This window comes from Aptenodytes patagonicus, chromosome 23 (assembly GCF_965638725.1).
Source record: "Aptenodytes patagonicus chromosome 23, bAptPat1.pri.cur, whole genome shotgun sequence".
NCBI classification, from domain to species: Eukaryota; Metazoa; Chordata; class Aves; order Sphenisciformes; family Spheniscidae; genus Aptenodytes; species Aptenodytes patagonicus.
The window spans coordinates 5649619-5673525 of NC_134971.1; the positions used below are offsets into that span (position 1 = coordinate 5649619).

At 55.2% G+C, this 23907-nt stretch overlaps 1 protein-coding gene across 8 annotated transcripts in view; it reads left to right on the plus strand.

Moving 5' to 3' along the window:
* Positions 1–23907, plus strand: part of OPCML (opioid binding protein/cell adhesion molecule like) — a 365810-nt gene that overhangs the window by 310225 nt on the left and 31678 nt on the right. The window lies entirely within an intron of this gene.

The window sequence follows — 23907 nt, forward strand, 5'->3', positions numbered from 1 at the left end:
TCTCTGTGCCTAAGTGCTGCTCTTTTTTATTATTTTTTTTAATGAATCTTTTTTCTTGGCATGTCTCAGGGGGATGTTTTATATGAAACGATTTGTCTGATCCTTCTCAAATAATTTCAAGCAGCGTCTGGGGTCAGGCCGTGGGGATGTACTTAGGCTGGTTAGGATTTCTTTGTCAGCGAAGCCCTGGCTTCTTGAGAGGCAGCGAAGGTGTCGGGGATGCATCGGTGGCATGTATGGCTCTCCCTTGCGCTCTCCTCTTGCGTCCCACTCCTGTTCGGCCCTGGCACAAGCTCCTTGCTAAAAAAAACACCCATGTGCGGCCGCGCTATCGGGAATGGCCTTCGGGGAGATCTGCAGAGGCATTTCAAGAGAGATGTCCCAGCTCCGATGAGGTGTTTAACCCACCGGGCAACAAAGAAAATTGTTTAAGGTGGGCTTTTGAAAGCCTTTCCCAGGATTTGGCTTCTCAATTTCCATTCAAATGAACTTTCCCTCTTCCTGTGCATGCAGCTTCTCAATGCCTCTTTTTACGGCCTCGGCCTTTCGGTCTTAATTAAAAAATGGAAAGAACAAAGGCACAATTGAGAAAAGCACTTAAGCAAATGGTTGACGTAACAAATTTTCCTAGGCTTTCAGTGCAGGCTTAGAGGTGCTTTGGAACTTTGCTCCATGAAATTGGGGTCCTAAGGCTAGTGGCACAAATCCCTCCTGCTTTTTCGCCCCGAGAAGCAAGACCACATTGACGGGAAATGTTTTGATCCTGCCAGAGCAGGTTCTCGCTCATCTCAGAAATTTTTGGTGTGAAGATTTTTTCCATTTTTATGGGTTTATTTCCTAATGGGGATGGAAACAAAGACAGAAGCCTCAGAGTCATTTGGAAAATGAGTTTTCCGCTAACGGCAAATTTTATCTCCTTTGGGGTGGCCGGGCAAGATTTGTCAGCAATATGCATCAGATGCGCAGAGAGCCCTTAAATAGATGGGAGTATGGAAATACAAAGGATTGGCTATTAGTGAATGGAAATTGGGAGCAAGAGGTGAGGGGAAAGGCAAAGAAGGTCCAAAACGCCAGCGGACGGAGCTGTCCCCTGCAGCTCCCCGATCAGAGCTGGATCTTCCTCCAAGTTCCCTCCTGCCTTTCCAGATGAGAAATATTGGATAATTGATTTATTCCGGCCGTGACCCGCCTGGATGTCTGCTGCCCCGCTTCCCCCGAGTGCCTGCAGTTGCTTTTCTGGCCCCGCTCGACTGCTTTCCCACCACGCGAGGACATGGTATCTTGTCAGGGAGCAGATGGACAACCCGTCCTGTAGACATCAAGTGCGGGAGGCTTAGTGCTGAGCTCTTCGGAGGTTGATGGCTCCCAAGACCCCGGCGTGTTGCAGGGAGCATTCGAGAGAGGGCTGTTTGTCGGCAGGAAGGCGGCTTTTGCTGGCTGAAGGTCCTTTTCCAAGTAGCCCTCAAGGTTAAAGTTGGATGCTCCTTCCAGATGGTCTCCATCTGATGCATCTCATTACGGGGTTGAGCTGCCTCGCAATCCCGGCCTCCCAGTGCCAAGAATAACAAGGAGTGGAAGCCAGCAACAGCGATCGCTGCTGTTAGAAGGGCATAAGATGATTTAAGGGTCAAGACAAGACCATATGGCCCATCAAGGCCCCATCGTAACAACCCAGAGGAATATAAAACAACTTGCGTTAGCGATCAGCCTTCCTGCTTCCTATCAAGGCTGTTTGCTGTAACCTTTGCAAGATCAGTTCCCCAGCTCCTTCTTGCTCTGATTTATGCCCTGAGCCGCTTTCCAGCGCCCTATGGGTCCCCTCGTGGGGTGTCCTCCCTGGAGGGCAGGCAGGAGGATCAGAGGCATCCTGGGGTCTGTGGCTACGGGCTCAGCCCTCCTGTCACCGTGCCTGGTTTAGGGCAAGCCGGTTGACCCTGCGTGTGTCGCTGCGAAGTTGCGGGAACCCTGTTGGCACCCGAGGGCGCACTGGAGGATTTATGGCTCCTGCCAGGACTTCTCATTCTCAGATCAGTCTGAAGCAGCCTCTTGACGTTATTGATGGCTCACCCCTCCGCTGCCTCTGGCCGCTCTGCCCTCAGACAGCCCATTTGCTAAGCTGGATAAGCCGAATCTGCCTGGTCTTTCCTCGAGATTTATGTGCCCCTGGAGTATGCTCAGCCCGTTGTCTTCTCCAAATAGTCTGAGGCTTTCCCTTGGCTCCCTCGTGGGTTCCCAGCCTTCTGTCCATCAGCTGCTAAAATGAGACTCATTTCCACAGAGGGTCCGCTCTCAGGGCAACGAGGGACCCCAGCCCTCGGTCGGGAGAAGGGTATGTCTGCATCCCATGCACTTTGAGACCTAGGTAAAGTGAAGTATCTTGGCACAAGCGGCCCAAGTGCCGTGGCCACACAGATAAATCTGTATTTCTGAGAGCGGAGTTGTTGCTTTCCCAGAGGGCCAGCACAGGGCTGGGCAGGTAGCGGGCTGGAGGCAGCGATGCTCTTTCTGTTCCCCAGGCTTTTCCCCAAAAGGTGGTACCTGTGCATGTCTGGGATCGTGTGGGCAGCCACACCTCAGAGCTGTGGCTCCTCACCCCGGGGCTGTGTCTCGGTCCTGCTTTGCTGACGGGAGAGCCGCCGTTCTCCGCTCGGCACTCGTCCTGCAGTCCATTTGCCCAAGGGAACACTTACAGCGCTGACCTTAAAGAGCAATTTCGGGCAAGCATAGAGCAGCTCAATTGTTCATAAACCTGACATTTATGTCTCCGAGATTCTTCCTCTGCAGGATGCACTGCTCTTTATGATTTTATCAAATAAAATGCTCCTTTGCCCCCAACCAACCTCTTTCTCCTTCCCTGATGTTTTTGTAGGGCAATCATCGCAAACAGAGAGCTTGAAGTCATCTGCCTGTCCTTAATGTTGTGGCGTGGAGAGGGTTAGGGAAGTGGTTGTGTATGCATTAGCTAGCGCGAATAGTTAAGACCGTGCTCTGGTCCTCTAATGTTGGTAATTACTGAGCAGGGATTAGGGGCTTGCACTTTGCACGCGTAGAGAAATGGAGTATTAAATGTAAACAGATCAAACTACCTGATGGACCCTGAAAGTTTATTCCTGTGATTTTCACTGCTCCACCGAAATGCTTCCTGTGCTTTCGGATCATTTCCCTGTTCTTCACGGGGATGAAGCCCTGGCCACGTGGCGGGTTTATAAAGAGCGCTGTGTGTGTGAGAGCCAACATAACATTAATGTCGTCCCAAAATAGCTGCTAGCCGGGGGGCAGGATAACTAGCTGGGATGCGGGGAGCGTGTCTTCAGCTTCCTGCTTCCCTTCGTGTTTCGATCTTACAAAGCCGGAGCAAAGGCAGAAGCCGCAGCCAGAGGCACCCGTGCGAGAGTAGCCTGCGGCGCGATGCTGCGGTCCGGGCCTGACCCGGTGGGGACAGCGGTGGCCTGGGGCGGGCTGCCCTGCTGCTAGCTGTCATCTCCCCTCCCTCTGTGCTGGTCCTGTCCCCCAGCTCCTTCCTGCTCACCTCCCCCCTCGCCGCCCATGGACACCCACTGGGTGAACAAACACCACTTACTCTGCTGACCAGGGCACCTTCTATCATGTCTATTAATATCAGCTCCACATGGAGAGCTTGCTACCCTGGAAGTGTTAATTAGCTTTCCCCCTCCTCTCTCCCATTATTTTTCCACCTCACTCTTTAGAAGATCTCTGAACCAGGAGATCAATGCCTCCTGCTAATCGGCTCTTCAGCAGCTTAGGGAGGCACCACAGAATACTCCATTTAATGCTCCTCTAACACCTTTGCTAATCATCCTTTCCAGCCTCAGAGCCCCAGGCAGGCGGCGAGGGGAGAGGCTGGACGGGGAGCGCAGCAGACGCTCATTTACACCCAGCTTGGAGATCTGGCAGGACCTGCGCACTGTGGTGGGAAGAGCAGGGGTGGAAGGAGGCAAAGCAGCAGGAGAGAAAGCAGGGGAAGATCCCTCGGGATGAGTAACCTGGCGTGAGCATGTAAACCATGCGAGAGGGGCGGAAGCCCTGTCTCTGAATGCTCTTGCTGCTTCCCGGTCACGTTGCCTCCCATCTTGTCCTCTCCCTCAGCGGCTGGAGATACAGATTGTGTTGTGAAACTGTGCTGGTAATAACACAGGCGATAGATGCTCCTCTTGGCCTCTCCACACAGTGCCCTGGCAGCTGTAAAGGCTCGTTGGTGTGGGTCAAACCCCCAGATCCTGGGGTCTGAACCAAGCTGTCTCTCCAAGTGGTCTTCCCCCGTTGGCGGGGAGATGCAGGAGGACCCAGGAGCATGCAGTCACCTCCCACATGCTGCCACAGTCCTCATGATACCACCCATCCTCAGGCATTTCGGCTGACTTCAGCCGGGGGCTGTGGGTATTGGGAGCTCTGCCCATCGCCTCCCCAGCTGCTCCACGGGAGCGGGACTTCTCCGGGGTCACTCGGCTTTGATTCATCCAGGCAGCCCCACGCGGCGCCGGGGAAGCAGAAACCCCAGGGCTGCGTAAATAGCCCGGCGTCGCTCCGGGGATCGGACAGAGTCTCTCATGGGTGACAGTCGTCGTGCTTTTGCTCGTTGGCTAGTGCTGGACATGTTTACCAGAGGCTGCGTCTCCTCCGTTGAGAAGACAGTGGCCTGGATTTAGCTACGAGGACCTTAATAAGCGTTTCCATCTCTGACTGCTGTGATCCAGCTAAATGGCTGCAAGCAAAAGCCCGCGTAGAAATGAGAATGCATGCTAATGAGTTGTGTTGCCAAAACCAGAAGGAACCAACTCTACAGGGAGTTTGTTCTTTTATTTTTTTTCCCCGCTACCCAAGTTCAATAGCAGTGAATTGCATATTTCTCTGAGGCTTCTCAACAAACAATTTACAGTGTAAATATATTTGTTGGCATGCAAATCACTCTGCATTATGAGTCTTGATTAATATTATAATGTGTTGATGAAAGCCTGTAAGTGGTTCTCGGAACTAAGGTTCCTGACAAAGATCGGCTGTTTGGGTGCCCAGTGTTTGTGGAACATTAGATTAGGGTGTTTTTTTCCTTTGTTTTGTTTTTTTCTTCCCCGGTGTGTGTTGTCTAATGGATTGTTTCTTTTCCCCCCTCCCTCTGTTTAAGACGCCGAGCGTGAAGCGGCAGTGGTGCCCTTCAAACCACACAATTAATTAACGCAACCAAGCTCTTCCCCGCACCGTTTCTGCTCCTCACCCCCCATGTAAGAGGGATGCTGCTGCCCTCCGCCTTGCTGCGGGGTGGTCCTCAGCCCCTGCCGCTGGTTTTGGTGCTGCTTGAGGTCGTATCTGCAGGTGATCAGGGCAGCCACGCGTGCGTGTGATGCTGGGGGAGGGACATGCCGCGAAGCGCGGGGGATACAGGGTTATTAGCAATTCCTGTGCTTGCCGGTAGCCAGGCCAGTACGTGGAGCAGCAAATCGGTGTGTAGACCGAGCCGCTCGGTGAGCAGCGGAGCTAATGAGGCTTGATTGCCTATGGAGCCGTCCCCCGGGGCTGCACTCCCCCAGGGCCTCTCCGGTGCGGAGAAAGTTTTGTGCAGTCCCGCAAATGCCGCACCACGGGGCTCCTTCCCCTCTAAGGAGATTCCCAGCACTTTCCAGGACTGAAGAGCTTTGACGTTGCACCTTCCCCACTGAGGCAGCGTGCCGTGAAGCACCAAAGGGTTCATCGGGGGGTGCTGGGTGTCCCCATCCCGCCTCTGCTGCTCTTCCCTCTGGCTGTTTCCCCAGCTCCATCCTTCGTGACGGCTCTTGAAGAGCCTGGAAAACCCATCTCTTCCTCTTCCACCCCATCCTCCTCGCCCAAAGTGGGCTGCTCCAGGTGCTGGGTCGCCCCTGGGGAAGTAGATGCATTTCCAGCCCTGCTCTGGCATTTGCTTGCAGAGATGGGAAAGCGTGGCTGTGACAGGCTTCGGGAGCCATCCTCCCCCCTCCGGCTCTTATGACAGCTGCTCTCATTGCCATTTTCCTTCTACCCTTTGGAGCTGAGCTCCCAAAGGTGTCAGGACAAATGCCGCTCTCATCGGCGCGAATGTGCTGGGAGATGATGTCCAGGCAGGCGGGAACGGGGAGAAAAGGCAAGGGGGGAAAAATAACTCTCTTTAGCAGGCGGCGGCAGAGGGTTTAGTGACAGCCTCAAGTTTTGACCTTTGTTAACTGCTGTTTTGCTCAGAGAGTGACAAGGAATGCCACAAAATACTGAGTTTTGTGCTTGTACCGCTCCAGAGAGCTGTGCAGGTCGTGCACGGGGCTCTGCCGTGACGTGCCAAGCAGGGAGCACGGGGCACACTGAGCTCCCCCAGCTTGAGCGCTGTAGGAATGGGCCATTTTGGGGCAGCATCTCCCGTTTCAGCAGCATCCTATGCTGGAGCCAGCTCCTGGGTTTGCTCCCCTCTGTCTCTCTGTTGTCCCGAGTGGTTTTCTGCAGCGGCTCACGGTGCATCCAGCCATCCCCGGGGAAAGCAGGGTGGCATGGCCATCCCCGCCCTGCTCGTTGCCCTCCAAGTGCAGCAGCTGGTGCAGAGCACTCGGAGTTGGAGCCGAGCTGGGCAGGGAAAACACAGACACCTAAAGGAGAGACCAAGAGAAGGGGGGAAAGAGTGAATGAGCACACGCGTGCCTTAAAAGAACATATTGCCTTTTTTCCCCCCTTCCTTTTTTCTGAAAGCAGCTGTGCCTTTTTCCAGCACTTTTAAATGGTTGCCAGGGAAACAGAGCAAGGGACAGTGGAAAGGTTAGATGGATATTGGACGAGGCTAATGCACTTGTTTCAACCAAGAATTGACAGGTGCTTAGAACACTGAAGGTCCTGATAACTCCTCATTTGCACGGCTCCTTTGCAGAGCCTCGAGTACCTCCCTACTGCCGTTAATTGTGGTTTAATCATTTGCAAATTATAATCCATCTCCATCAGGGGATCTCTAATGGTGGGTTTATGGAGCGCGTCTGCATGTTCCTTAGCCCTTCCGGGACACTGGGGATGAAATATTGGGTACATTGGGCCCCACTGGTAGGGGTGGTCTGGCTTGAAGGGAGTTCGACGCCGGCGGAGATCCCGATGGAAAACTGTGGGAATTGCAGCTGGGCGGCCCAAATGCGCTGTGCCAACACGCGAGGGAGAAGCGCCGTGTGCGTGTGTGCGTCGCCGGCCGCTTCTCCCAGCAAGGAGGCTGGTGTGGGAGAGGTGGTGATGCGCAAATCCAGTTCGCGCCTCCCCTTGCCCGCTGGGTCATCCCCGGGCCTGGTGCCGGTGGCGGCGTTGGCAGAGGTCCCGCTGGCTCCCTGCCCGCTGGCAGCTCCCATCCAGCCCCGCCGGGCTGCTGGGACCCATGGTCCCCAGGCGCTTGCAGCCCCACTTGGCTTTTTCACCTTCCTCCGGGTGAAAAAACAAAGATGAATGCCTTGCTATGGATTTTTGTCACCGTTGCAGCACTCGGAGGGCTTTTTTCCCCCCTTCCGCTTTAGGTTTTGTTTTTGTTTCATGTCTGTCTTGTCTAAAATAGCAGCTCCATCTACGGAACAACCAAGGGGCCTTAAACTAGGCTGTTCAGGATGAGCGTCACATCTGGTATTTGCAAAACACAGCGAGCGATAAATAGCTACAGTGTCGTAAAGCTCAGGCTCTGGAGAGGCAAGGGTGGCTGGTGAGGCTTTTATTGCTTTTTGGTTTTTTAGTGTTCTCCTGGGGAGGGCAGAAGGGTATTGATTAAAAAACCAAGCAAAACCCCACTTGTATTTGTGGGTGTGAAGGTGGAGAGGAGTGACGGTGTGATGCTGAGGGCTGGGGCACCCCAGCTCTGCCCCTGGTACCCTGAGCCCTGTCCCGCAGCCCCGTGCACATCCATCGCCTCCGAGCACTGACGGATGATGGGGCTCCTTCCCACCTGGGGCTTTCCAGGGTGACCTCAGGGGACTCTGCCCTCATCCTGCCACCCCCTCTGAAATGCCTGGCTGAGACCTCCCGGGCCAGCTCGCAGCTGGGCTGTGGAAGACGGCAACCTGCCTTTTTCTGAGCTGTTGTGAGCCGGGGAAGGAACGGGGTTTAGTCTTTGCCCAGAGCCACAAATAGAGCTGCTCACTGATCTTTCTTGTCAACGGCTTCCCAAGCCTGCCACCTATCCATCATGCCTGAGTGATGGGTACCGGGCCAGCGCAGAGATGCGCAGCGCTCATATCCCTATTATGACATTGTCGGTGTCACAGCTGAGTGTGAGTGACTCGCGAAATGTCACTTCAGGTATTAGAAAATGACTGCGTCTCTGCCGCGCTGCGGTTCGTGGTCCAAAGTGCTCTTCTCCCCGTCAGTCCTGACTGGAGGGTCCTCTGCCTTTGAATATGGTATCTCAGCTTTGGGGTTTTTAGAGAAAAGTGTGATTTTAGTTGTGGTGCAAGGAGCCAGGCTGACAGCCCCGGGCCACGCAGCCCCTCCAGCTACGGCACAAATGCCAAACGAGCTCCACGTCTCCTCCGTGCAGGGCTTTCCTCTCCCCAGCCCGCTCTTCTCCCTCTGCTCCGGACCACTGCTGACACGCTCTGCCCTGCCAGATCCTTCACAAGCATCTCCCCCTGCTTTGGAGGGAGCCCGTGCTAGCGAGAAGAAGAAAACTTGGTCCTCGTCACCAGCTCCGTCAGGAGTGATGTTTGAGCATCCAGCACCTGGATGCAACCACATCTCCCATCCCTTCTGAGCTGTGCATGGAGTTACTTTCTCCAGCCACAGCCTGCTGATCTTAGAGCAAGGGTAGCCAGTTGTGCTCCAGCTGACCCCAGAGCTGGTCAAAATAGGTTGACCCATGCCTGATGTGAGCCCGGCTCTTCCAGAAGCCACTGATGAACCGTAATCCTGGAGGATGTGCCGTACCCATGCGGAGGGACTCTGGAGGAAGGGCAGCAGAGCAACAAGTGCTGAGCTGACTGCTGGCAAATCCGTATGGGGTGGTGAGCTGGAGCAACGCCTGGCTCCAACGCCTTCAGGGCAGCTCCTTGGCACCACTCAGCTACGGGCTGCCGTAGGGCTGCCTTGCACCAAGGTGGGCTCGGAAACTGGTCGCTGGGAGGTGGCGACCTCGTTAGCAGCCTGAGCGGCTCCTTTTTGGTGCCATTCATCTCTCCCAGTCGCATGGTCTCGTCCCTTCGGCAGCAGGCCTGGCTCCGGCGGCGTGTTTCGGCAGTGCCTGCCCGAAACGTGCCTTGCAGTGCCAGGGCAATGGGCTCCCTGGCGAGCTGGCATTATCCTGCTTGAAAAAGAGATCATGAACGGGAAAGGGGGTGGGGGAAGAGGAATGATTTATGAGGCTTCAGTTGGCCAAGCAGGGCATTCTCAGCATATTCCAAAATAATTTAGCATCATCTATTCTGCCTGCAGTGGGAGCTTCTTGCGGAAAAAGAAAGAAAGAAAAAAAACCCCACATAAAGAACCCTGAAACCCCCTTGATGAGATGGTTAGCGCTTGAAGTTTCTTTTTTCCTGAGGTTGGCTGTCTCCTCTCCCCAGTCCTCTCTGTAAATCAAACCGCTGGTGCTGGATCGGCAGCTCTGTCTTTCCCGCGGCCACTTCCCCGCTTCCCCGAGGCATCCCCGTGCGCCGAGGGGATGTAATCACCACCTAGAACGGCTTGAAGGACACAAGCGCGGGAGCCGAGAGGACGATTTGTAGTGAATAATTTAGTGGATGAATTTAAAGCTTTTGTTCTCATCACAAATTACCTGTGAACTGTATGGGAAGGCTTTGATCATACAAATTCATTTTACATCGTCTCTATCTGCCAACAGACCCACCTACCCGCTTAGCTGTGGTTTTGAGCAATGTATTCTTCTGTGCACATCGGCGTGTTTTGGGGGTGGGCTGGATGCTGTCCGCGCCTGTAATTAACCTGTCATTTTGGTGGGTGCGATCAGGATCACCTGTTCGGGTCGCACTGGAGTTTGGAGAGCGATGTTTGTAAATGGGAATAATTTTGTGGCGTGAAGTTTTCGGTACTCCCCCCCGTCCCCTGCGTATCACGGGGTGTCTGCGCGACCCTCAAAGTGTTTTGCTTTTAGGTGGAAGGGGACGAGATGGGCACGGGGCTGGGATGCCCGGGCGGGGATGCGGGCGGGGATGAGTGCCGGTGTTGTCAGCCTGTGATGTGTTACTTGGGCGGCGTGCAGTCGAGGTTGCCTTCCCCCTCCTCGCCCCGGCAGCTTTCCTCTCGCACCATCAAGAGGCTTTTCTCTGCATCCCTAGCTTCTCTGTGCTTCGTATGGACGGTCAGATCCGAAGCTTTCTGCCTCCCTCCTGTTCAAGCTGCAGTGGTGTAGCGCCGAGTTTCTTTGGGGCTAGGGAATTTAGCAAAGTGCATGTGAAGGAGGCTGCAGCCTGCCCGGAGAGAGCCACGTGAAATGAAGTTGTATCGCGCTCCGAGATCAAATTATCCTTCTCTGCTTTCAGGGAGAGGACTCGCCGCAGCCCCATGCGAGAGTTCGCCGCCGCCTCCTCCTCATCTTGGTTTATATCCCCGGTCCCCTGGCAGACGCTGCAAATGCTCACTCATCAGGGCTTGCTCTCTGTGCTAATGGCCCTCTATAAATAAGCCCCAGGAACAGTGATAGAGAACAATCATAAAAGGCAGGCGCATAAATTAAAGCCGATGTTATAATAAACTAGACAAGCCCTTCATCGAGGGTTTTATGTTTCTCCTTGAGTCGGCAGCTTTGCCAGGAGAAAATGATTTCTGCACGCCTTGGCCTGGTCCTCCATCTCTCTGCTCCGTAGGTGTGCGCGGGTGTGTGCAGGTGGGTGGCCGAAATAGCTGGCATCACCGTGCCCCTTTTTCAGCATTACAGGTGAAAAAGCCACAGGAATTTCCCAAAACAGCCCTCGGCTTCCCTTACGCAGGTCCCTAGGGTGGTGACAGGACCACGGATTAACTGTCCGGGGTGGCTTTGGCCGCTCTTTGTAGCTTTTGGGTAGCTATAAGTGAAATGTAATGCCCCTGGGTGGCTGAGATTGCTGAGAGCTCAGCCCTGCGCCTCCAGAGAAAGGTGGAAGTCGTTGCATTCGCCCCAGTGAGCTGCGGTCAAACCTCACGGGCCTGGAGGGAGATGCTGGTGTATAAAATAGCAGCATCTTGGTGCAGATAGAGAAGCACATGTGGTACCTCTGAAAGGCTGCTCCTTCCCCTTTGCCCCGAAGCGTCTCGCCAGCTGGAAAAGCACGCACCGATGGCTGGCATGCAGGCTTTCTGCCGTGCCTCCAGAGTGCCTCGGGAGCACTATATATACTGCACCGAAACTCCTGCCTCTCCCGGCGAGTTCGTAGCTGTCTCTCCGCATCATGTCCTGGATGGCTGAAACTTGGCAGGGCAAGCGGGAGCGGCAGGCAGAGCCACCCGCTCCCAAAGTACAACTTTTCCGTGGGGAAGTCGTCCAGGAGATGCAGCAAGTCGTGCCGCGGGCATGGGGTCGTTCAGGGCTCTGGTTCAAGAGCAGGAGTCGGTCCCCTGGTCCTGCGACGTGGCATGAGGCTATGCGGGGGGCTTTGGCAGAGCGGGGGCTCAGCTCCAACCAGCTCAGCCTGCTCCCAAACCCTATTTGGACACTTTGGACCTGAGCTAATGGCCCTGAGAGCCAGCAGCGAGGATGCAAACTCCTGCCCTGGGCTCTGAGCCCAATTTCGAGGCTGCCCACCCGTCCCTTACAGTGAAATCCAGATAACATCCCTAAGGTGGCAGGTCAGGGATGGGGAAGGCGGCAGCAGGTTCCTGGGGGCCCGGCAGGCTCTTGTGCCCTGAACCTGCTGCATTTTGGCTCTGTGGAGGCTGTGCTCGTCTCCACATCTTAGCTGCTCCGCTGGCAAGGAGGGGCGGGGCAGAGGGATGTGTGCTGGGGGGGAGATGTTGCCCCGTGCCTCTTGCAGGAGGCTGTGGGGACAATGAGGAGTCCGGCTCGTTAGAGGTTCAGAGCAATTTGCAAGGGCGTATTCAGCTCTGCCATGAATCCATGCCCGGCGATGCGCGCAGCTCCGTGCAGCAGCATCGGTGCAAGGGGGGAAGATGCTGTGCAGAGTTATGTGCATCTAGGGGCAGCTCGAACGTATCCCCCTGGTGCTCGAGCATCTTCTCCCTCTGTTTTATGAAGATGCAGCACAGCCCGTGCCGGTGCGGGGAGGTGATGGCCGTTACGTGCATGGCAGTGTGGGGAGGTTCGGGGGCAAGGAAGGGGGCAAGGAAGGAGAGGAGGGAGACAGATGGAGGCAGAAAGGGAGGGACCGGGAGAGGGGGTAGGCTCCACTTTCTGCTCCCTGCTCCTCTGCGTGCTCCCCCTCGTGTTCAGCTTCACGTATTTCTCCAGCATTCTCCCGACGGTCCTCTCCGAGTTAATGCAGGGACGTTCGATCTTTCCTGCCACGTTTGCGCCGGAGGAGCCAGACCCCTGTCGGACAGCCCGCTGGCTGCAGGCTTGCTTTCTCCATGACTGAGGCATCCCCCCTTCTCCCCAGTGAAATTGCAGCGTCAGAGGCACCGCCGGCCTTTCCAAATATTCAGGCCAGAGCCAGATGCTCAGACAAGCTCCGGCGAGAGCCAGAAATCCATAGTTTTGATCGTGCGAGGAGAGGCGTGTGCCGCAGACGTGCCCCGCTGTATCTGCCCCGGCGCTGCTCAGGTGGCCGCTGGGCTCCCTGGAGGGGCAGAGGCTGAGATGTGCCGTGCCAGTGCAGCGTCGGTTCCCTCCGGAGGCTGCCTGGCCACTCCCTACCACCGCTGCCGCTGCTCATCAGCCCCTTGCTGGTCTCGCACAGGGTCGTTTTCTGCTCCATTTCCTCCCCCAGCCTTTGGATCCCCCCCCCCCCCCCCCCGAGCTCTCTGCTTTCTTCTTCGTCATCCCGGCTGGGATAAAATATGACTGCAGCCGCGAAGCACCGAGATCGCAGCTCCCCTCGGGGACTGTTTGCCCACATCACCTGTCGGATCGGAGGCCCGCATGTCCTTGGAAAAATATGTATTTCAGGCCGCCGGGGTGCTAATTTGCAAGGCCCATTACTCAAACGAAACATTAAAATGGCCGTCCATAAAACAGAGCCTTTATCCGTGCCTCCCCCTCGGTCTGAACTCCCCACGCCAGGTATAGGCTTCCTGTCAAGCCTAAGAACCAAAAGCAAAGATTTATCGATAGGTACCTTGACTCTGGCTTGCATTTTAATTATTTCGCCGTCAGCCTGTGCCGAGAATAAACTCGGTGGCTAGTGTGTTATCCTCGCTTCATCTCTCCAGATGAATGCACCGGGAGAGACGAGGTTTTATGGAGTCCCTAACAGGGACCCTCTCCCTTTCCTGCGTCCTTTCTTCCCTGCTCATCCGCACGGATCAGCAGAGCAGCCGCTCGGCGCTGAAATACCGATGCCGGTCTGCACGTGAGGCTGGGAGGGAAGGATGCGGGGAATGAGTCCTGTGCATCCCCATCTCTTGGTGCCTTAGTTTCCCTTCATGGAGGAGCTCTGTCTTGGCCTCTCCCAACCCGCTGAGTTTGCGGGGAGGGCAAGCGCTTGCCCTGCCGTGGCCACCTCCGCTCCGCCGGGGCGGGAGGCAGAAAGCAGGGCTCGGCGAGGTGCCGGAGCTGAAATTGCTTTTTGGAGGGCTCAATTTCACGCTGGGAGCCAAGCCGCGGCGCCGCGAGGAATTGAGAAGCCACGCTTGTCAGGGAGGAGATGCGATGAACTTTGGAGTTTGCTTGTTTATTTTCCGTATATATTTGTGTGTGTGGGTGTGTATAAATATTGTTTGCGTGCGCCAGACGACACTGGTGTCTTGCTTAATGCGGGTGCAACGTTTGACCTGGCACTTTCTGGTGGAAGCAATGCATATTTATTAGCGAGGCAACGGGTGGGAATGAATCCCTCGCTCGCTCGGTGTGGCAGATGCTATCTTAGCAAAGCGGGGGCTATTTTTAAAATAAACAAAAGCAAAAGCAGCTCGGCCGTGACCGCATCTCCCCTGCTAACTTCGTTACGGAGCCACCTTCTCCCAGGGCAGGAGGGGGGACCGGCCGCCGAGGAGATGCTCTCGGGAAGCTCCCGGCTGTGCAGGGACTGGCTCTGTGAGCTCCTGGCCCCCCAGGTGCAGGAGCTCGTCCCCTGCCTCAGTTTCCCCGTTGGTAGCAGTAACGTCTAGAAGTGACGTAAGTCTTAGCCCGCAGCCTGGCAGGGGAGTGTGAAAGCCTCCCTTCATTAATAAGCACAAAGCGCTTTGATATTTTTAGATGGAAGTGCCACGTATTGATATAATATTACTGTACCTCGTTTGACTTCTTTTTCGATTGCAAGCCCCCTCTTGATCCCGTTACCTGCAGTAACAGTTATCTGGCTATTTTTTATCATCTGAATATTTCAATTAAATTACTTTAAGGGAAAAAAAAAAGCCTACGCTGAAGTTGGAAATGATCACTGTATCACTCCAACTTCCCTCCATTCCCAGAAGGTTAATTGAAAGGCAGCCATCTTGGTGACGTTTAGACAAATGAGGATAATTATGTGTTCTCCAGCTCTTTGAGAGGTTAATTGCTTAGATGTACGAAGACTTGAAGAACAAAGAAGGAATAAATCAGAAGCAGGACTATGATCTGATAATGTAATTTGGTATATTCACGTACAACTCAAACAAACAAACCCCCTAATTGCGCAAAGTCGTTTGGCCGCATGGACGCCCTGTGGGGTTGCTGGGATCAGGCACCCGGCGCCGGCCAGTTTCGTGCGGACCCGGCCCTCGACGATGCTGGGAGAGGGGGTACCGGTGGGAGAAGGAGAGGTCTTCAGCTGGCCCCTGCACAGGGGTGGCTGTTGTCATCTTGCGCTGGTGATGACTTCTTCATCTGGCGGCACCATGGGGCTGTCATCTGGCTCCTTAGTACCCGTTGCGTGAAGCATCCAGCCCTCATCCCAAGGGTGAAACGGCAGGTGGAAAGCGGAGGGGTCAGCAGAGGCGCAGGAGCGGTGAGGATTTCCTCTGGTGGGTTATTTTATTTTGCCTAATTGCTGGTGAAATTTCTGCAAATTGGCAATTATATTCTTGGGCTGATGGCTTACCCAGGTCATTTACAGATCATGCATTTGGCAGGAGCGCTTCACGGCGGTCGCCATGAAATATGGCTTCACCCTCCATCGGCAGAATTTCCCTTCTTTTAGAGGTTTTTAGTTCTGCCTGCAGGGATTTCGCACCCCAAATCTTGCGGCAACACCATCCTGAAGGAAGCTGATTTTTTTTCCTTTTAATTCCCCCCGGTGATTGGGGTGTGAGGGTGCTTGTCTCCGGGCGAGTTGTCTGGGATTTGGTTTGTCCGTCTGGTGGCCCCTCTGTCCTGCTGGGATGGGGTACACGAGGCACTGGGAGCGATGTCCAGGTGCGAGGGGTGCAGATGGAGGGAGTTGATTTTCCCCTCGCCCATCCCTGCACGTCTGCCTGCCGGCACCACAGCGAGGGGTGCAGCGTGGAGCTGAGTGCCTAGAAAGTCTGGGCTTTTATCGAAGGCTCGGGACTGTGCGAAACGCCAAGCTTTCCAGCCAGGATCAAATACCGCTTCATTTTTCAGCCGTGAGGGTCAGGAAAATGATGCTTTTCTTTCTCCACTGAGAGCTTGGGGGTGAAACATCTTCATCTGGAATCTCCTTTCCCCCTCTGCTCTGTCTCCGGGGAAGTTTGAATTGATTTCAAATGAGAAAATGCCTCCCCACCCCTAACGTGCGAGGAGCCTCAGCCTCTGAAAAACCGGTGAGTGGTTTTTCTGCCTATCTGTCAGGCCCGTCTGAAATTGCAGTTTAATTCTCTGTATTTGCTCTTGTATTGTGCATTAAGATACAGCGAGTTTATCCAGCAGTCCAGCTTTTTTGAAGATAATTACTACAGAACTCAACCTGATGTAAAATAATCCTCCCGGGCAAGCAGCCAAGAGCCTGAGACTTATCCTCCAAAGACTGAAACCTCTCCATTACCCTTAAGAGCCGCAGAGATAGGAGCAGGCGTCTCATGACAAATATATTTTTGGTGGTAATTAATGGGGGGCCGGGAGAAGAGGTTTGCTTCCCCCCGACTCATATTGGGGAGGGTGGTGCAGCCGGACAGACCGACCGAGAGCGTGAAGACCACGTGCAATGGAGACCTGGCTGGGTTTCCATCCAACGCGCCCTACGTGCCATCATTTCCCCGAGGGACCTGTTTCAGGCTTGTTACCCTCATGCCCTTCTGCCATCCCCCTCGCTGCGTTGTCCTGCGCTGGGGCTGCTTCAGACCAATTTTCCCTCCTTGCAAGCCAGGGACGGATCGGTTTGCTCCGGTTGTACAGAAGCTCCTTTTGTCACAGGTGCACCCTGGCCCCTGTTTTAATCAGGCTGCCAACATCCTTTCTTCTTTTGCGACTGCGGGATGCTGCCGGAGCTGTGGCCACTCTCTCCCGGGTTGAAAGCGGGCCCCCTTCCCCGGCCGAGACGGAGACGGTCGTTAGTCCCATCAGGATGGCTGAATCATAGCGGTCGGAGCCTCGTATTGCCGCACATTAATTACTGGTACTTAACTACATGGCTAACTGTGACAGCAAAACAGTTATTTCTGTCTCTCCCTGCCTGGGAAGGTGGATGAAAAAACATAGAAAAAAGCAATAGGAAGGGAAAAACCTAACCCCAAAGCCCCACCGCAGGTGTAGAGGGCTCCAGGTTCTCGACTGTTTGGGTCTGCTAGCACCACCAGCAGTAAGCTCCGCGTTTCTTCTCCTCCTTTTGATTGAAGAACACTAGAAATCAGCCGGGGCGCAGGTGCTGCATTGTGTTAGATTAGCGCTGATTGAATTCGTACACGGGCGCTGATTGAGGCGCAGGGCTCTGCCGACTCCGGCGTGCCGCAAGCAGGGGGGTTTGCCGGATCGTGTCCCTTAATCAGCACCCTTGAATTGTGGCAATGGTGTTGGCGGGCATCTCTTGTTGGTGTCTCTTTTCTTCCCCGCTGGGACGTAAGGCAGAGCCCCGGTGTAGGGTACAGGGGAATTTGGCTTCCCTGATGAGAAGACAGCTCTCTGCCGATGTTTCCTAGCACGGGTAGTGATGCCTTGATGGTAAATGCTGGTGGACGTTGGTCATCTCTTTGGAGAGGAGCTGGAAAGATGTCCCAGCCTTCTTCAAACCACAGGATGGCCCGGTGGCCACGAGCAGGTTGGAAATAAGTGCCCGGCTGTGTCAGGGACCTGACTTTGGGGAGAGAGTGCAATCACTTAGGTACCATTTTGGGCAAGGAAAGAAGCCTCGCTGCACTTCTTCCGATGTCTGCGGTTTTCCTGGACTGGCTGCCCCTGCTCGGTGCCTTCATTTTCATCTCTCTTTGGGAGATCAGGTGTGGCCGCCAGCATGAACGGACTCTGATGTTAGCATTTAAGTGCCACCTGCTCTATAAACATCCCCATTGATTTGCTCTATTCAAAGGCCTCCCGCTTTATTTCTTTTGCTGCCGCCTCATATTTCCTTATGAAGATTTCTCTTAAGCTAATAACAGCTGTTGGCCATCGGGGCTTAGGCAGATGCCTTCTGACCTTCCCCGCTGCGCTGTGGGAGCATCCCGATGCGTGGACGCAGCCGGACTGCAGCTGCGGAGCGAATTGGGGGCTGCTAGGCTGTTTGCAAACCCAGTACAGTCCTGAGGGCAGAGAGCGCTGCTGTTACTTTCTGATGGGCAATGCATTTCAGAGCAGATTGCAATGGCTGTGACTCGCGTGGGGCAGGGAGAGCAACCAGGAGCTTTGTGCAGGGCAGGGACATGATGGCTCCCTGCAGGAAAGGGCTCAGGTAGAGCCCCGATCCAAAGCTAGCTGAAGGCAGTGCCGACCTTCCCGGGGGCTGCAGAGGGTTTCTGAGCAGACCCTGAGTCATCAGGATACAGATGTGTTGTCGTGTCAGAAACAAGGGACTCATGGTGAGAGCTGGGAGCGGAGCGTGCCCGAGCACCCGACCCCATCACGGCACCCTTCCCCTTGCCGATGATGTTGTCAGGGCGGCGTGTGTCCCCCCCCGTAAGCTGGAAGTAAAAGCAATGAGGAGTGAACAAAGCCTAGCTCGCTTTAACAGAGCCGACTGCGGTTTCTGGATTTGCTCGATGTGGAGCATTAATTCAGAAAATCCCATGAACGGCTTTGGGAAGAAGATGTGGTCACTTAGCGGCAGCGGGGGCACCGTGCAGCCACTTGCCTCGCTGTTTGTCCCTTCCCCGTGCAAACCAGGACCTGTTTCTAAGCCACCCGCAGCTCAGCTCTGCCTGCGTCAGCGTTGGCATCGTGCCGTGCTGCCCATGGCGGTATCTGGGTCTGTGGTTGCCTTCGAGACCAAAGGTGGGCGCAGACCCCCTCCCCAAGCCAACGTCAGCTTGAGCTTGGCACCGACTCGGTGTTGGGCTCAAACTTTGCATCCCCGGGGTTGTCGCAGAGGCCACGCAAAGCCCTGCGGATGCTGGGTGCAAACCAGCTGGTGGTGTTTTGTGCGGCTCGGCCCCCTCAGGGGCTGTACGGCGAGCGTTAAGTCTTGACTTCTGATGCCTCGTACAGACAGCTCCCGCCCTCCTCATCATCTTGTTATTATTCTAATGTCTGGGAGCTGCAGTCATGGACCAAAACACCATTAAACTATCTGAAATGGAGCAACTCGACAGCCCCTGCCCTCACAGGCTTATTATCTTTGCAGATGGATATTTTATATTTAGCAACCTCTAATGTATCAATTTGGGCTTTGATTTTTCACAGGGAGCAGCTTCTATTCTGGTGCTCGGTAGTGGGTGCGCAGACTTCCACCGCAGGGGAACCGGCGGGGAGAAACCCTCCCTGACAAGCCCCGAACCTCTGGGGAGGGCAGGAGGGTCCCGTAGCCCTCAGAGGGCTCTGGGGAGGGGGTGGTTGGTGGGGAAGGGTTTGCCAGTGGGCCGGAGCTTGTTTGAACAGCACTGGGAGCGCTTGGGGAATCCAAGCGGCGCGGTAGCGGTGGGCCAGGCAATTAATTAAGCTTGCAAGAGAGCAAGTGGCGCGTGGCTTTGTGGGAGGCATTTGGGGTGACTGGTGTGTGGTGCGGAGGGAGGGAGCTTATGGGGAAAAGGAGAACAGTTTAGGCTGGCCGAGCTCCCTGCGCATCCCACACTCTTTGTTTTCCCATGGGGGCCACGGGTGCAGCGACAGGTCGGGACTTGCCGAGCGGGTGGCGAGGGCTGGACAGGAGGTGGTTGTGCTGGGCGATGCCGAACGGCACATCCCGGGTCCCCTTCTGTCCTCGGGGCGCTGGGATGGCGTGGGGATGCTGTGGGGGTCGCACGTCCCACATCCAGGTGCCAGGATGGATGGGAGAGGTGGGAGAAGGGGTACCGTGGGTGCCTCAGAGAGGAGACAGGGTGCCAGCAGAAGGGATCGGGAATGAAGACAAAGTGCCTCCTGCCCTCCACACTGAGAATAAATATCAGGGATGACAGTGACGGAAACCCAGGCGGCGCAGTCCTGCCCTCGGGGAGCTATTGTGCGAGACCTGCCGTCACACGCTGCAGATGCCATTGTACCCGCGGCTAATTTGACGGTTTACATTGTTGGGAGAGGATTAGAGGAGCCGCCGCGTTTTGATGGTCTGCTTCTAATTTGCATCTTTAACGAAGCGGGAGCCCTGCCAGGTTCTGTTCTTTTGTGTTTACTTCTGAGGAAGTGTGTTTATTTCCGATGATTACAAATAAATCTCCTCTGCCTTTGCTCCAGCCGCCCGGAATAAAAGGCGTTCGGAGCCTGTTAACTCTGTAGCTGGGGCGAGTACCGGAAGCAAAGGAGAAATCCCATTAGGAGTCCCCGGCAAATGTAATTAACAATTTCTTCTCAGACAAGGGTGCCGGGGTGTTTGTTCTGCCCCTGTGACAGGTATTTTTGGTTGGAAACTTCCCAGGGTGAAGCACCACCCTGTCGCTGTCGAGGGGCTTCGCTCCCGATCCAGGTGAGATTCAGATCCAGAGCTATCTCACCTAATCTCACCTATCCAGGTGAGATTCAGATCCAGAGCTATTTTAGCCGCTGAAAACTGGGTCAGCCAGCCAGTTTGCGACTGGTTTCAGCATCTCCATTTGTCATTTTGACGAGGCACGTTGCCTACAGGAGAGAAAAGCAGTTTGGGGTTGAAAGTATTTAAAAGTAGAGCATTGTCGGTTTGCATAATGGAACGGGAGGGTTTTGGGTTGATCCAAAGATGAGCATCTCCCCCGAGCCTCTCGGCTCGGCCGGGAACAGCGGTCCCAGGTCTGCGGGTGCGAACCGGTCACCGGACTGCGTGAGATGCGCATCAACGTTTTGGGGTCCCAAGCATCCCATCCCTCAGGATACTTTGCACCCACGGAGAGGGGTTTGCAAGACTTGCTTTATTCCTCCAACTCTTCCTGTGCCATTTATCCCTCCAAACTAGTGCCAGAAAACTTGTGCCGACCCTGGACACGGTATTTCCCTCACCACGGGGCAGGTGTCGAGGGCAGCCCCAGCCTCACGCTGCATGTGCAGCCCCAGGCTTGGCCCTCGTGCTCAGCTGAGTCAGCAGTGCAGGAAAGGTCTGCGACATGGACCGGGAAAGGCAGGGGACGAAGGCGGCGGGTGTTATCTCGCGTCCTGCGTGTAGGAGAAGCGCTGTCAGTGTCATTGATGGGGCCAGGCAGGAGCCTGCCGTCGCAGCGACGTGGGGGTCTCTCCTAATAGGTCCGGGAGGAGGGAGACGGTCACTTTGTGCCGTGAAACACAAAGAGCACGTCAGCGGAGTTATCTGTATTGTTGACACTAAGTGAAATAATTCCTCGGCAAACTCCAAAATTAGCATTTATGGATGAGGAATAGGGGCAATTAGAGGGGAAGCGGCACAGCGCCGGTGCCCCCAGCTCCCTCCCTCATGCATCTTCTGGCGCTGCCGCATTCGGGTTCATCGCCCGAGAGGCCATGTGCATCAGTGTGAGCGTTGCGGGGGCCGGAGCTCGGGCAAAGCCCAGCATCCGAAGCTCCCTGGCAAGCCGCTCTGGCGGAGAGCAGTCGTGGTGGGAGGCAGCCGAAGGGCTGCAGATGGTGAAAAGTCTCTGCTCGAAGGCAGTGAGGGAAGTGAGATGCAGAGATGGAGGAACAGATGGGACAGGTCGTGTTGCACGAAGAAGGGCTGCGTGGGGGAGCCGGGACGAGGCGGGTGCCGGGGGCTGTGGTTTGGGCTGACAAAATCAGTCCCGAGATATTCCCCCCGCCTTGCTGATGGGGGCTTCTCCAGGTGAACCGCGGAGCCAGGATGGGTTTATTTCCCTCCCATCTGACATGCGTTTTATTGTCTTTTGTCCCTTCCGGCCTCATAAGGCAGGGTTTCTTCTGGAGATGGATAGGGCGCCTTCAGGAGACTGTTAATGGGGGTTTGTCTTTGTTCTTAATTAGATCCCTTCAAGGGAAAAACCTCCTGGCCTACTTTATTATGCAGCTTTGTCAGAGCTTGTCTGCTTTATCTAAACACTTTGCGGAAGTCTCTTTACCTGTTTGCTTACTGGAGACATTATCATAATCCTGGTCAATTGGAAATAGGTAGCAAAGACGGCTCGGCAGACGAGGGAGCGCTGGCGGCTTAGCGGCTAACAGAGATCGCTTTCCAAGCCAGGTAAAGAAACTCGCAGTGGGAAGGTGAGGTCGGGCGAGAATGTGCCTCTGGAAATGCTGTGCTCTCCGTGGCAGCTGACGGACGGTGGCTTTTCTGCTGGTCGTTGCTCTGACACATTGCTAGGAGGTGCAGGAGGGCTGGTTTTTTGAAGGAGGGCAGTTTGTCTGGTCCCTCCCCACCTGCAGCTGCATGGCACAGCCCGGGCTCCGGTGGAGAGGAGCACGATGCTAAGCAAGCAGAGCCGAAGGGACTTGGTCCCAAATTAGCTATTCAACGGCAGGGATTGAAGAGTGAGCTCGAGGGATGGGGAGAAGGAGCCTTTGCCTCCTTGCTCTTGGCATGAGTTTGTTAGATGAAGGAGTCTCCAAGTTGCTCCTGTCCATTTGCTCTGAGTGGTTTCGAGGGTGGTACCGGTCACCAGGTGCTATGGGCAAGGGAGGGGGATGCTGTCCTTGCCCTTCCTTGCGTGAGCATGTCCGCCCATGTTATGGGCATCCCTGTGCACTTGTGCAGGTGTGGCTCTGAGCCATAAACATGAGCTGTAAATGCAGAACGAGTGACCCCGGTTCTCAGGGGTCCCGGACCGGCCCCAAATCTCCCCGGGAAGCACACCCGGCACACGCCAGCCAAAGCCGGGCAGTGGCGGTCGAACGTGCCCGGTGACGGCACAAGCTCCTTATCCCTGTCACTTCAAACCCTAGTCCTTGTGCTTCACCCCTAATGAGGGGACCCGAGAGTACCTCGCAGGGCTGTAGTCTGGATATTTATATGAGCGCAGACATGCAAGTTGTCTGTTTTACATATTGCTGCCCTGATTTTCCAGTGCACGCAATGAATAATTTACAGAAGCCGTGTGTAAGTATCTCTTTATTATTCATTATAAAGAAGTGAGACAGCAGTAATAGTCCACTAGACTGGAATCCCCCAGGGCCAAACTTAACTCGGCTGCGCTTAGCTCTCCCCCAGTTAATTTGAACAAAGGAGGGCTCGGCTTCCCGACAAGGACGATGCCGTCTGCCGGCACGATGCCGCCTCGGTCCCGCGGAGCAGAGCCGGCACCACTGTGGGCACTGGGGCGCGTCCGACACCTGGGCGGGCTCCCGGCATGCTGGCAGTGCTGCGGCAGGCACGGAGGGCCATCCATCTTTCCCGTACGCGATGTGGCTGGCAGAGACGTACAGCTCCTGCAAGGGGAAAATTACTTGTTTGCAGGAGGATATATGGCTCGTTCCTCTGAACCGAGCACCCGGGGGGACCCTCAAACATGCCAAGCATCGCCCCTTCCCTCCACCCGATTAATAATCTCGATCGAGGTGACGCTCTGCAATCCCGGCAAGGGAGGCATATAACACCCCCAAAGCCTCTGCAGGAGAGGCGCCACGGCGGGGACGAGGACAGGGACAGCCCAACAGCCCGTCTCTGAATTTGCAGGCATGCAGAGAGGGACTTACATGAGTTTCTTGATTGACTGTAGGCACCTTTCCCCTAAGATCTCGGCTGCACAAAGCTGCGGCAGCGCTGCCTCCGGCGGCACAAGCTTGCACTTAGGTTCGCTTTCCTGGTTTGCTTTCACACCGAGAGAAAGCTCCCCTACCGCGGTCCTTGGGTGGGAAAGGCAAAGCTCCCGAGAAATGCTGGGCTCTTAATTTAGCCAAATGCTTGTCGGTTTTGCTGCGGGTGCCGCGGCGGCAGCAGGGAAGGCCACAAGTAAATAGATCAAGAAAAATCTATCAAACGGAATGAAAAAGCTGTTTTCTCCAGGAACATTTGAATTCCCTTCCCCCCCGCCCCTCTGTTCTTTGCCAAGTGTAAGTCAGCGCCGCAGGCCGGAGCTGCCGAGCCCCCCCATGTCTTGGAGCGGGGAAGGTGGGAGCCAGGCAGGAGATAAATAATGGAAGTGACCGCATTGTGTTTTCAAGGCACTTGTAGGATTTACAGCTGCTTATCCAAATGTTCCCCTCTCTTCCCCGTGTGCTGGCTTCGCTGTCTCTGGCTGTTTCTCTTCTTCCCTTCTCCCCGCGTGTGTGTCGCGGCCCTTCTCCCCTGGCAGTGGGTGTGTATATCACCCCGGGGATGGCTCGAGGACCGTGCCGACAAGCCAAACCGTCAGCAAATTTTACAGCTTCATCTGAAATTCTCCATGCGCAGCAAGGGCGAGGGGGGGACGGCGGGGGGGGGTGGGGGTGGTGGAGGTGGGCAAGTGGGGGGGCGCAGAAAGTCTGCACGGCTTGCGGAGGTCAAA